At 33.9% G+C, this 13289-nt stretch overlaps 1 protein-coding gene and 1 long non-coding RNA gene across 2 annotated transcripts in view; both read right to left on the reverse strand.

Annotated features, from left to right (window-relative positions):
- The window catches only part of LOC133186758 (proline-rich transmembrane protein 1-like), a 304313-nt gene that overhangs the window by 142882 nt on the left and 148142 nt on the right, over positions 1–13289 (reverse strand). The gene's annotated exons all lie outside the window — the stretch shown is intronic.
- Positions 611–6312, reverse strand: LOC133187231 (uncharacterized). Its single transcript, XR_009721153.1, has 3 exons — positions 6279–6312; positions 1749–1838; positions 611–668 (listed from the first exon to the last, which is right to left on the reverse strand). It is a non-coding gene; the product is annotated as an uncharacterized LOC133187231 (long non-coding RNA).

Raw genomic sequence — 13289 nt, forward strand, 5'->3', positions numbered from 1 at the left:
TTTCATTTTTCTTATTTTCATATATGGTAAAGTAGTCTTATAAAGGTATAAATTGATATAAAAACAAAAAGTTTACCGTTTACTAAGAGAGAAAAAACACTTTTTACGGATTTTTTGCTCAAATCTGTACATAGATTGGAAGCTTTTAAAAGTTAACAAAATTGTAGTTTGTTTGGGAAATCATTTTGATTTGATATATTTTAAAGCTTCAGTCCATTCTTATTAATTTTACTCACATTTGAAATTTTATTTAAGTATTTGATTGTTTAAAAATTTTAACTAAATTCATTTTTCTATAGGAATTTTGAGAAGCAGAAAAGGAGATATTTTCATACGCCGCCATTCCGCCAAAAATATAGTCCCTGCTAGATTTTTAAACTCAGTTTACCATTTTTGTTTAAAGTTGTACAATTATGTTGAGCAAAGAAATATACGATCTTTTAAATCCCTTACATCTAAATATATAAGACATATAAGCAAATATACTTTGAGTATTTCATCTAGTTAGAAACCACACAAGATTCCCTCCTTAAAATGTATATCAAACACATGAATATAAATTGATGCTCAATCCACTGTGAAAGAAAAATTACCGAATAATTCATCATGAATAAATCTGGAGTATACTGCTTCTGTGTCTGTAGTACTTAGCTCTTCGTGGTTTGGTTCTGAAACAATAAGAGAAACACTGCACGCATATTGCTATATAACAACGTTTTAAAAGGAACACGGAACAATTTTTTTCAGTTTTAGAAAAAAACATTTTAATGTAAGTGTAAAATCAGCAAATTCTTATGTTAAAACGACATCCTATAAAAAGTTTTATTAGTCCCCTACCGGTGAAAGCGGAGGGGACTATAGGTTTCCTCTGAGTCTGTCCGTCCATCTGTCTGTCTGTCTGTCTGTCCCTCTGTCCCACTTGGTTTTCCGCATTTTTTTCCAAAACGCTTGCAGATATTGAGCTGATTTTTGGTATGCGAGTGTATCTTGATTAGTTCCAAGCCAAATTTTTATTTCGTTCCGCCTCATTGATTTTTGACGGAATTACGGCCTTTTCAATTTTTAGGGGTTTTCAGCAATTTTCTTCTAAACGCTTTCAGATATTGAGCTGATTTTTGGTATGTGACTTTACCTTCATTAGTTATAGATTAAGTTTACATTTCATTCCGCTTCATTGATTTTTGACGGAATTATGGAATTTTCAATTCTTCACGGGAACCAGATAACACTTGCCGGTAGGGGATTAGTATTGCTAATGCAATACTCTCAGAATGCTTGTTAAAATAGTGCAAGGCTCAAAGAGCTTTATAATATTAACTTAGAAGGTAAACAAATTCTCCAGTCAATTGGGGGACATTTTTAAACTTACTTCTACAGATAAACATTCCTAGAAATAGTAAAGCAAGCACGAACGATATATATTTGAACCTATCAGCTGAAAACAAGTTGCTGTTGTTCAGTCCTCTTGTCTTTTTCTTCAATATAGCGTAATATAGAAAAATATATGTGGAGGTTTGAGATGGTTAATATGGTTTAATGCTGACCAAAAATGTTAACATTGTCCAAGCTTATTTTCGATTTCGATTTTTTTTATTTTCCTCCCAATTACTTTTTCCTTTGAAGAAGACCTAACATTTAATGATTAGGGACGTCCATCCTTGATATGTCTTTAACTTACATGTAATTACCCAAGAAGCTTGAAATATAGATTATTATCACCTATGTCTTCGAAAACATTACGTTTTTACCTAACAGTTCATTAGTCTCTGTTTCCTCAATATGTTCGTTGTTTCTTGCTCGGTAATTTGTAAGACCAGACTCAGTGTAGAGGTTTGGCTCTGAAACCATGAAATAAGAAAGACATAGAGATTATAACCACTAATGAAATAAGTATATGTAGCAAAAATTATCTCAGATATAACATATCATAACAAGAGGCCCATGGGCCACATCGCTCACCTGAGCACATTGGCTAGGCAAAAGCACAATCAGTTCAGTATTGAAAAGACTGGGGGGGGGGGGGGCTTGATGAATTTTAAACTACCTGATGATGCTTCCATGTCAATATAACAAATGGCTTTGTTGTACTTGAGAAGATTTTTTTAAAAAAATTCCCACATATTCCTTTGTAAAAATTTGATCCCTCATTGTGGCTCCTCCCTATCCCAGGGGTCATCATTTGAACAAACTTGAATCTACACTACCTGAGGATGCTTCCATATCAATATGACTAAACATAGCTTTTCTGTTCTTGAGAAGAAATATTTTTTCTATATGTTCTTATGTAAAACTTTCCATCCCCCATTGGGCCCCATCCTACCCCTGGGGGTCATCATTTGAACAAAATTGAATCTACACTACCTGAGGATGCTTCCATATCAATATGACTAAACATAGCTTTTCTTTTCTTCAGAAGAAGATATTTTCCTTTATATTTCTATGTAAAACTTTGATCCTCCATTGTGGCTCCGCCCTACCCCCGGGGGTCATGGTTTGAACAAAGTTGAATCTACACTACCTGAGGATGCTTCCATATCAATATGACTAAACATAGCTTTTCTGTTCTTGAGAAGAAATATTTTTTCTATATGTTCTTAGGTAAAACTTTCCTTCCCCCATTGGGCCCCATCCTACCCCTGGGGGTCATCATTTGAACAAAATTGAATCTACACTACCTGAGGATGCTTCCATATCAAAATGACTAATCATGGTTTGCTGTTCTTCAGAAGAAGATATTTTCCTTTATATTTCTATGTAAAACTTTGATCCTCCATTGTGGCCCCTCCCTACCCCCGGGGGTCATGATTTGAACAAATTTGAATCTACACTACCTGAGGATGCTTCCATATAAATATGACTCATCATGGCTTTGCTGTTCTTGAGAAGAAGATTTTTAAAGATTTTTCCTATATATTTCTTTGTAAAACTTTGATCTTCCATTGCCGCCCCGCCCTACCCCTGGGGGTCATGATTTGAACAAACTTGAATCTACACTACCTGAGGATGCTTCCATATCAATATGACTAAACATAGCTTTTCTGTTCTTGAGAAGAAATATTTTTTCTATATGTTCTTATGTAAAACTTTCCATCCCCCATTGGGCCCCATCCTAGCCCTGGGGGTCATCATTTGAACAAAATTGAATCTACACTACCTGAGGATGCTTCCATATCAATATGACTAAACATAGCTTTTCTTTTCTTCAGAAGAAGATATTTTTCTTTATATTTCTATGTAAAACTTTGATCCTCCATTGTGGCTCCGCCCTACCCCCGGGGGTCATGGTTTGAACAAAGTTGAATCTACACTACCTGAGGATGCTTCCATATCAATATGACTAAACATAGCTTTTCTGTTCTTGAGAAGAAATATTTTTTCTATATGTTCTTAGGTAAAACTTTCCTTCCCCCATTGGGCCCCATCCTACCCCTGGGGGTCATCATTTGAACAAAATTGAATCTACACTACCTGAGGATGCTTCCATATCAAAATGACTAATCATGGTTTGCTGTTCTTCAGAAGAAGATATTTTCCTTTATATTTCTATGTAAAACTTTGATCCTCCATTGTGGCCCCTCCCTACCCCCGGGGGTCATGATTTGAACAAATTTGAATCTACACTACCTGAGGATGCTTCCATATAAATATGACTCATCATGGCTTTGCTGTTCTTGAGAAGAAGATTTTTAAAGATTTTTCCTATATATTTCTATTTAAAACTTTGATCGTCCATTGCAGCCCCGCCCTACCCCCGGGGGTCATGATTTGAACAAACTTGAATGTACACTACCTAAGGATGCTTCCACATGAGTTTCATCTTTCCTGGCCCTATGGTTCTTGAGAAGAAGATTTTTAAATGATGCCATTATTTTTTCAGTAATTCCTAATTATCTCCCCTTGAAAGAGGGCGTGACCCTTCATTTGAACAAACTTGAATCCCCTTTACCCAAGGATACTTTGTGGCAAGTTTGGTTGAAATTGGCCCAGTGGTTCTTGAGAAGAAGTCGAAAATGTGAAAAGTTTACAGACAGACAGACGGACAGACGGACAGACAGACGGACGCCGGACAAAATGTGATCAGAAAAGCTCACTTGAGCTTTCAGCTCAGGTGAGCTAAAAATCAGTTCAACAATCCGTAATTCTTGTTATATTATGTATTAATCAATCGTGTTATCTTCATATTCTCCCTTTTCACCTTATAACGTTAATAATTAAAAGTATAATCATATAAAATAGCATAAAATTGGTCATGAGGTTAACTCACTGTATAACGTTAATTGAGATGGAAAAAATATTTCTTGCCTATCGGAAGATTTTTTTTAATAAATATTCTAATGGGAAGTAATGCCAAATTAAATACAATAAAACAAGTACCGTATAGCGGGTTTCTTTAGTGGGTGTAAAATTTGGAGTGTTGCTTGCTCAGTATACCAATTATTTTGGCGGAACTTTTTGGCGGACACGTGACATTGCAGAAAAAGGAAGTTCATATTCCAGACTAGTTTTCAGTACATTTGTATGATTGAATACTGATTTATGCAAGAGTTTAAGTGAAAACAAAAGATATATACCAGTAAAATATTTAACAATTGATTGATCAAAGTTAGCATCTTTACTTTGCAGGGTTGTAAATTTAGCGATTAAAATTTAAGCGTACATGTACTACTACCAAATTGCTAAAATAAGCACCCCGCTGAAAATCCCGCTTTACGGTATTCCTTTTAAAGTAAGTAATCGGGAAGTGTATTATTGTGCCTACGTAAATGCATAGAATGTACAGAACAGGCAATTACTTTATAAACGGCTACAAATTTACGATTTAGATTTAATCGAAACCCAATGAACGAATAAACTCTTATTCTAAAAGGAAAGGGTGTACTTACGTTTAAATTATTAATGCATTTCTTGCCATATAACTGTATAATTGTTTACATCTTAAAATGAATGCATTTTTAAAAAAAAAAGCTCCTCAGTACTTCAGGTTATTTCCACACGCATACTTTTATGGGTTCAAAATGGAAAAATGCATAAATTTCCCCTAAATATTGTTTAAAATAATTAATTAGAACTAACCTTTCACCACCCTTTCAAAGATGTCAATAAAGATAGACAAAAATTTCTGCCACAATAAAAAATATCTCTCATTTTTGGTTAACAGCATCACCCAAATCACTAATGACATAATAATAATGATAAATGTTCCAATTATTGTAAATGTAAAAATATGTATAAATTATGGATATCAAGGAAACCATTTCACAACTAAAGTATAATAAAGAAAATGCATGACTGAAGACACATTGGAAAGAGTTATTACCTTTGCACATTTTTATTGAGAATAAAAATAATTAAATATAGTAAATATTATTCTTTAAATTCTTTTATTGAATAATATTTTTAATTACACCTATTTAAAATCATTTTTCCAAAAGATGCAGTTCTATTGTTCTATTGAAGTTAAAAAATGAACGATTTTGCAAGAACCTATAATATCCCACGAGAGTAGAATTACCATAACATGTTAAATTTATCGTAGATTTACATAAAGCTGTCAGTGCATAGTAAGCAAATTAGTCCATTGCGTCATGTTACATTTTCCGGACGCCTCACATGGAATCAGTTGTGATCGGCCGAAGCCACTTACAAAAACATACGTACATTTCGAACTTATCTGCAACAGATTTTGGTGGAAAAAAAGTTTTGCTGCTGCATGGTTTGTCTTTATTTGTTGTAAATTTAAATTTAATGTGGGATTATTTATAGACCTTTGAGCTTAAAGTGTTTATATTTAACGAGGTCATTTTTGATTCTGAAGATTTCTGTTAAGGACAGATGATACAAACTTTTTTTTTGGCAAAAAATATGAAAATAACAACAAAAGCCATATTTATATAAGTAAAATGAATAAGTTTAGCCACATGAATTTTAATTTTTGATTCAATAAAGTTTCACAAGGATGCCAACAGAAAAGTAGAATTTTGAAGATTATAGAGGGTTTAAGTTGTTTGTTTTTTTTTATTATTTAAGAAATTTGATAATTGCATCATTACAAACAAAAAATGTCCAAAATATATATCCATTCAGGCATTTATCTTATTTGCATCATCTGCCTTAAATTACATATTTATGAAAATGCTTTCAATCCCAGTTTGAAAGTATTTTTCATCCAAATTTCTTATTTCTTTACATAACAGATAACATATGATGATTGGAACGTCCCATCTTTGATGTCTTTAGTTTCTTTGGAGACAAATGACTTTGAAAACATTCTATTTTACCTAACATTTCATTAGTCTCTGTCTCCTCAATATGTTCTGTGTTTCCAGCTCGGTCATTTGTAAGACCAGAATCAGCGAGGAAGTTTGGCTCTAGACCCATGAAATAAAAGAGACATGATTATTCAAGAAATAAACAACGTTTTTTTTTTTTCAGTGAATATGGCCTTATGAATAGCAAGTGCTCTGCGGACATCTGATGCGCACTAGTATGTTCATTGAATCTGGTTATTACTTATATTTACATTCCGAGATGTTAAGAATGACAGAGGAAAGGCTCACTGTAATTTGTTACACGGCTGCTTGTTATAATTGAAAAAAATACAACTGATGGAAATAAATCAGCAGATTACTTTACCAATACATTTTAACTCTGTATGATCCACATATAATATTCAAAATATTTCTAAACACCAATTTGAAAAAAACAACTGTTTACATTTCTTATTATAATATTATTATTATTATTATATATATATATATATATATATATATATATATATATATATATATATATATATATATATATATATATATATATATATATATATATATATATATATATATATATTGAACAGCATTCTCCATGCGAGAGTTTGACACAGCCTGTGCATATGCTAATATTGCGTTTAAGGAGGTATAAGTGCTGTAAGCACTGAGCTCAAAAAAAATGATACCCTCGTCTCCCATATGTTTATAAAAGAAAAGTGCATGTTTTTCTCTGGTAGATCCAAAAAAGTGTTCTATCAAAAAAGTGTTCTATGTTGTGAAATTTGAAACCCGAAATATGTGTCAGATCAAAAAGTAAAATATGAGATTCACAATCTCCCTTTGTAAAGATTCTGTGAAAGCAACATTAAATTATATTAAGTGGTATAGGATTAGTTGCGGATAAGAAATGGGTCCCCTAAATATTTTTGAAAAATGTCAGTGTCTATATTTTGCTATTGGAAACCCGAAATATGTGTCCGATCAAAATGTAAAATAGCAGGTTCACAATGGCACTATAAAACAAAAATTTTGTGAAAATAGCATTAAACATTCAGTGGTATAAGAGGAGTTGCGGATAAGAGGATTGATGTGTACCACAAAACGTAACGGAAGGACGGACGTACAGCTAGACGGACGGACACCCCCATCACTACAGCCCCCCCCCCCCCGATTTTCAAGCGGTTGGTATAATAACAGAATATATGCAAATATAATTGCTTATGAAATATGAAAATATAGCTAAAATAATCGCAGGTACGATAAATCATAAAAATCAGTTAAACAATCTATAACTATTGTATTATTAAATGTTTATCAAGACTTAGTGTTTACTGCTCTTACTTTTTCTGAATTATTTGCATTAAAATTAAAAGTTATTACCCCTATTTGATCTTCTCCCCCTCTTCCACCATGTAAATACAGCAGATAATATAAAGATAAGTACAACAGCACATACAGCCACTAGAATGAAAACTGTTGTGTTGTCACTTTCATTATCTTTGCTTGTCTCCGTGTCTTTCTTTAGGATTTCAAATCCACTTGTGTCATAATAGGTAGAGGTACTGTAGATGTAAGAAAAATAACTTGGAAACGAAATTTTGTAAATTTAATTCAATAATTCATCTCATAGCCCGCCTTTTTCCCCAATATAAGCTTTTACTGTTATTTTGAAAATATATATTTAAATCCCAGTTGCCTCCTCCCATCCCCATTTTTGTCGCTTTATGTCAAATTCTCCCACGTTAACGTATTTTAAATATTTCTTGTTGAAAAAGTTGAAACCTACCCCCCCCCCCCCCACACAACTCAGCCCTTTCCACGAAATAGGATTTCCTTGTTTGTCAAAGATTCTTCAGGTCAATTGCCATAGTTGCCTCCATTTAAAATCGATGTTATGTGCCTGTTTTTTTTTTTCTTCAAAATCATTAAGCAGTTAAACTCACATTGCTGGTTGAGACGCTGTTGATGTAGCATCACTAGTACTAAAACATCCAGGATCTGTAGCATTAATTAATTTCAATAATTAAAATCGACAGTAAATGGTATGTATTATCGCATATTCATACATGCATCCATTTTCTAGTGAAAGAAAGTAACTTTTAATTAAATAATTTTACTAAACCGGATATGTAAGCAATTTTTCTTGTTGAAAGAATTTGATTACATGTATTTCAAGATAATGAGAAGATTAAGTTATAGTTACACTATAGATATTAATTGGTTAGCTGTAAATACACTCACAGTTTTTCATTCACGAGGGGCGGAGCCCCGAGTGAATAAAAACTGTGAGTGTATTTACAGCTAACCAATTAATATCTATTGTGTAAGTTACTTGTACCAGAGGACCAATGAGAGAAAAGCGAGTTGATAATTAGCACCGCCTACTACGAGGTGTCAAGCCACGGTCCGGAGTCTGTATAAATAGCTGTCTCCATCTGCAAGGATCATACTTTACTGCGGCACTGCTAGTACAAGTTGTTGATAAAAAAAATCGGTATTGGTACGTGTGAAGATATTGTACCTTTGAAATGTTGAAGACGCAGAAAACATGATTTTTGTCAGGTACAGGTATAGGGGTAGCGATTGTAGGCTTTTATGTTCAAGCCGTCAACTCTGAAAGAAAAGTTATCTTTCTAGATCGTTTTTTTTAAAGGGGGGATGGATATGGGAAACATCGGCATTGAACTTTTTCTTTATGGCAATCGGCGTACAGAAAAAAATGAAATGATTTGTGACATTTGAATGAAAGTTTGAAATGGTATTGGAAGTAAAAAAAAAATGCGGGGACTTCTGATGTGAAATTGCTGTATGTTTTTGGAGACGGGAAAGAAAATGACGAGAATTCGAGATATGACGTATCATTTACTGATTAAGGATACGCGGAGAAAACATACAGAACCATTTATAAAGCGGACACCGACAAGCTAAATAATGTTAGTATTTTTGAAATTTAAAATGTTGACTTAATTCATTCATCAGCCATTGCCTTGGTCTTGAAATTGACATCATTCATTCATTAGTCAAGGTCTTGACACAGTATGGCTTGATGCCAAAAGGTGGGCGTGACTTAAAAAAAACTGTGATTCTTCTGGCAAATACACCACAGCAACATGAAAGCAAAATCTAAATTTACCGCCAGTCCTATGGTACAATTATGATTATTGTTTTGGTTTTAAGGATACACACTGTGCACTCAATCAAATAAACCAGTAATTTACGTAAAGAACGTTTAATAAAATCTTCTTTTTCTAATTTTTTTTAAAGAATTACATAGAATTAGACTCTCTATTGGAATTCCTGGAAGCACATACAATAACTTCCGTATTACGGAAGCCCTGAAGGGACAAGTCGATTTCGCAAAAAAGTGAAAACTAATTTGAGATCTCGAATTACACAATCCGTTCCCACAGATTGTCAATTCGTTCCCTCGATTTATAATTCGAGATCTCGAATTACATAATTTGTACCCACGGATTACCTATTTGTTCTCTCGATTTATAATTCGAGATCTCGAATTAAATGATTCGTTTTCACAGATTACTAATTCGAGATCTCGAAATACACAATCTGTTCCCACAGAATACCAATTCGTTCTCTCAATTTGTAATTCGAGATCTCGAATTACACAATCCGTTCCAACTGATTTTCACTTTGGTCTACTGATTTAGACAATCCGTTTTCTCGGATTTCAATTACAATTTTGACTTTCACTCTCATTAAGCCAAGAACTCCTCATGTTTAAGTTATTAATTAAACAAATATTTGTCAAATAATATGCCCACGAAATGACTGGAGAAATTCAAATAATTCCTTATGGCAGGGTATTCCATGTAACTAAGTTCTTAATCAGTGATATACAATGTAATGTTGTTTTGATCTAGAGAGCGGCATGAGAACTTTGCTTATAAAAGAAATTGATACGTACATACGTATACGCATTTGACCAGAACGTTGCTGTTGGGCAGTTGTTCTGGTGAGATTTACAATCATATACATCTATTCTCTGGGCTTTGGAATTATATTCAGGACACATTCCTAAAAGTTTGAGAGAAAAAAGTCGAAAGAATAATTGACTGTCTTTCATGTTATTGAATATTTTATTACAGTGGAGGCGAATGCCATCCTGATTTTGATGAAAATGCACTGTTTGATATGTGATTTATTATCCAAAAGAGAGATTTAAAAAATTTAGGTTTAAAATAAAGTTTGAAATAACAAATGTTATATTTTACTTGCTCTTATCATTTCTGTCATATAAAAACAAAGGAAATTTCAAAAATGACGTTATTGTTCTTATAAATCGTGAAATACAGGATTTTCAATCTTTCTGCAATATTGACTTCTTTACAAGACATATTATTTATTGGCTAACCATTTTGAATCCAGACTCTTTCGAGACACTGTTGTGCAATGTTCCCACTTTCGTCTCTCAAACAGTGGTAGTACTTTGGTTTCTTGCATTGTAAGGCCATGGATGATGTGTTCCAGTCAGCTATGGTCATTGGACATTTCATTACAGCCTGAGTCACCATGTATTGCAACACTGCGAATCTTATGATAATGTCCATTTTCTCGGGATTATGTGAAACAGATAAAAAAAAAACCAACTAATTGCCTAAGTAAAAATATGAGTTCATTATATTCTAATCAAATCGCTGGATAAAGGTAGTATCAATGTTTTCTAATATTTCATGCATGCAACAAAGTACGGAAGCCGGTAGGTGCCAGGTAGAAAAATATTTTATCTGGCGGCCGCCAGAAACTTATCTGGCAGCCTGCAAATAATTTTCTGGCGGCCGCCAGATAAAAAGATCTGGCGGCCGAACTTATCTGACGGCCGCCATAAAATTATCTGGCGGCCGCCATAAAATTATTTGGCGGCCGCCAAAAAATTATATGGCGGACGCCAAATATATTTTTTCTCCCGGGCACCAACAGCTTCCGTAACAAAGTGCATATCTGATTCAGAACTAATGGGTACGTATTGTTTAAGGAAACCGGTATCAATCAAATTAGATTTGACTGATAAGTATAAGGTTGATTTCCTTTTTATGAAAATGATTATACAGATCTTCTCAAATTAGAAATGCATACATTTGTCAATTTCTCGGAAAGTTAAGGGTTGGAGGCCGCTTACGTTAATCTTAAAAATCTATATAATGTACCTTAGTAGGGCATATGTTAAATTAACGCCTTTGGTCTTAAAATAGTACAATTACAGGGCATTGTTGGCACTAAAGGTTGCAAGAAGCAACAATGAAAATCCGAATTTAACTGTTATTCGTTTTTATAACTTTCGAAGAGATACCTCATAATAAGAGCGTGAAACAATAGAAAACAGCTTATTCACAGATATAAACCTGTTCTGAATGTTATATAATTGTATTATTTGTCAGAAAAAAAGATCGTTTCCCGTAATAAAATATTTACGTTATTTAGACATTGTGCTTGTCATAGTCTACTTTCGTTTTAGTGTAGAAGGCGTTATAGAAATATGGAAATATCGAACGTAATCAAGCTCCACTGAAACATTAAAATTCGGGAGCAGACTACTATATTGATTTAATCATTATTTCGCTGACAGAGAATGTCCCGAAACTTACCTTTCATACACATGCATGTAACTGAAGAATAAAGCCAATTCCTTTAGTTCCCTTTTGTTTAGCTGAAAACATACTTTCGGGTGAAATGCTATCGCTTCGGATTCTTTGTCTCAACAATAAAAAAAATCGCTGAGTTTTAAATGCGCATCGAGTGCACCGTATTGATTTTAAATAAGCAATATTTAAAAGTACGATCAAGGTAACCCAACTCTTGCAGGCTCGGATCCAGGAATTGAAGTTAGGGGGCGCGCAAAAAGTAGGCAGGGGGTCTGGGGACCTGAATTGTAGTGATTTTGTAGGGTAAAAACGAGGTCTACCGAGTAGACATTTTTACATTTTCTCGACGAAACTATGATTTACGCTAACTTTGACAGTTTAGGAGGGGGGGGGGGCGCGTTGGGTGCCCCCCTCCCTTAAATCCGCCATTGTCTTGTCTAGTTAACGGTATATATTTATTGGAATTTTGAAATATTTGTTATACAAAACGAAGGAAGACAACGGAAATATTAAAAAAAAAGTAAGTTAACACATTTAATTCCCCCTTGCATTGGCCTCTCTTTGTCTTTAAAGATTATTCTTTGTACAAAGATAAGTATTTTATCCCATTTTCACAAATTTTACAATTTTTGAAGAGGCACCCTTGATTATCGAAACAATGCACCTAGTTTAACTTCTATATACACAGGGGAGAGAAGAAGATTTTTAAAGAATTTATGCACTTTCACTATACGATCAATAGAGCCCTGCCCTTATACAAGAACTTTTGACCCAGTGTCCAAGATGTTCATAATTAAGGAAGAGGAACCGTTCATCATAATTATGTACTTGGTACATCGGCTTAATGCCCAGGAGCAGAGGAGCAGATTTTCAAAGAATTAATGCATTTTCACTATACAATCAATAGAGCCCCGCCCTAACACCACAACCCCTAACCCAGGGGCCATGAAATTCACAATTTTGAAAGAGACGCCCTTCCTCATCAAAACTATACATTTAGTTTGTTTGCTTAATACCCAGGAGCATAGATGAAGATTTTTAAAGAAATAATGCATTTTCACTATATATATATATATATATATTCAAGCCCCGACCTAGCACCAGAACCCCTGACCCTGGGGCCTTGAAGTTTATGATTTTGGTAGAAAGCTCAATGCTTTTTACAATCATGCCAACAAGGACTACGCACGCTAACTCTCGATTCCCACCTACATTTTACACCCATTTAATTCAATACTAATGACACTTTGACCGTTAAATCTTTGTTGAATTCAAAGAACAGTTCAATGGTAATTGACTGATAATTTTAATGCCAGTGTTAAATAGGTCCGAGGGGGGCAGGGACCATGAAATTCAAAATATTTTTGTTCCCATATACCCATAGATGCTAAATATGCCAAAATTGGTTGAAATTGGTTGAGCA

Source organism: Saccostrea echinata, unplaced genomic scaffold (assembly GCF_033153115.1).
Source record: "Saccostrea echinata isolate AGI-Se365-2 ecotype Australia unplaced genomic scaffold, CSIRO_AGI_Sech_v1 ptg000014l, whole genome shotgun sequence".
Lineage (NCBI taxonomy): Eukaryota > Metazoa > Mollusca > Bivalvia > Ostreida > Ostreidae > Saccostrea > Saccostrea echinata.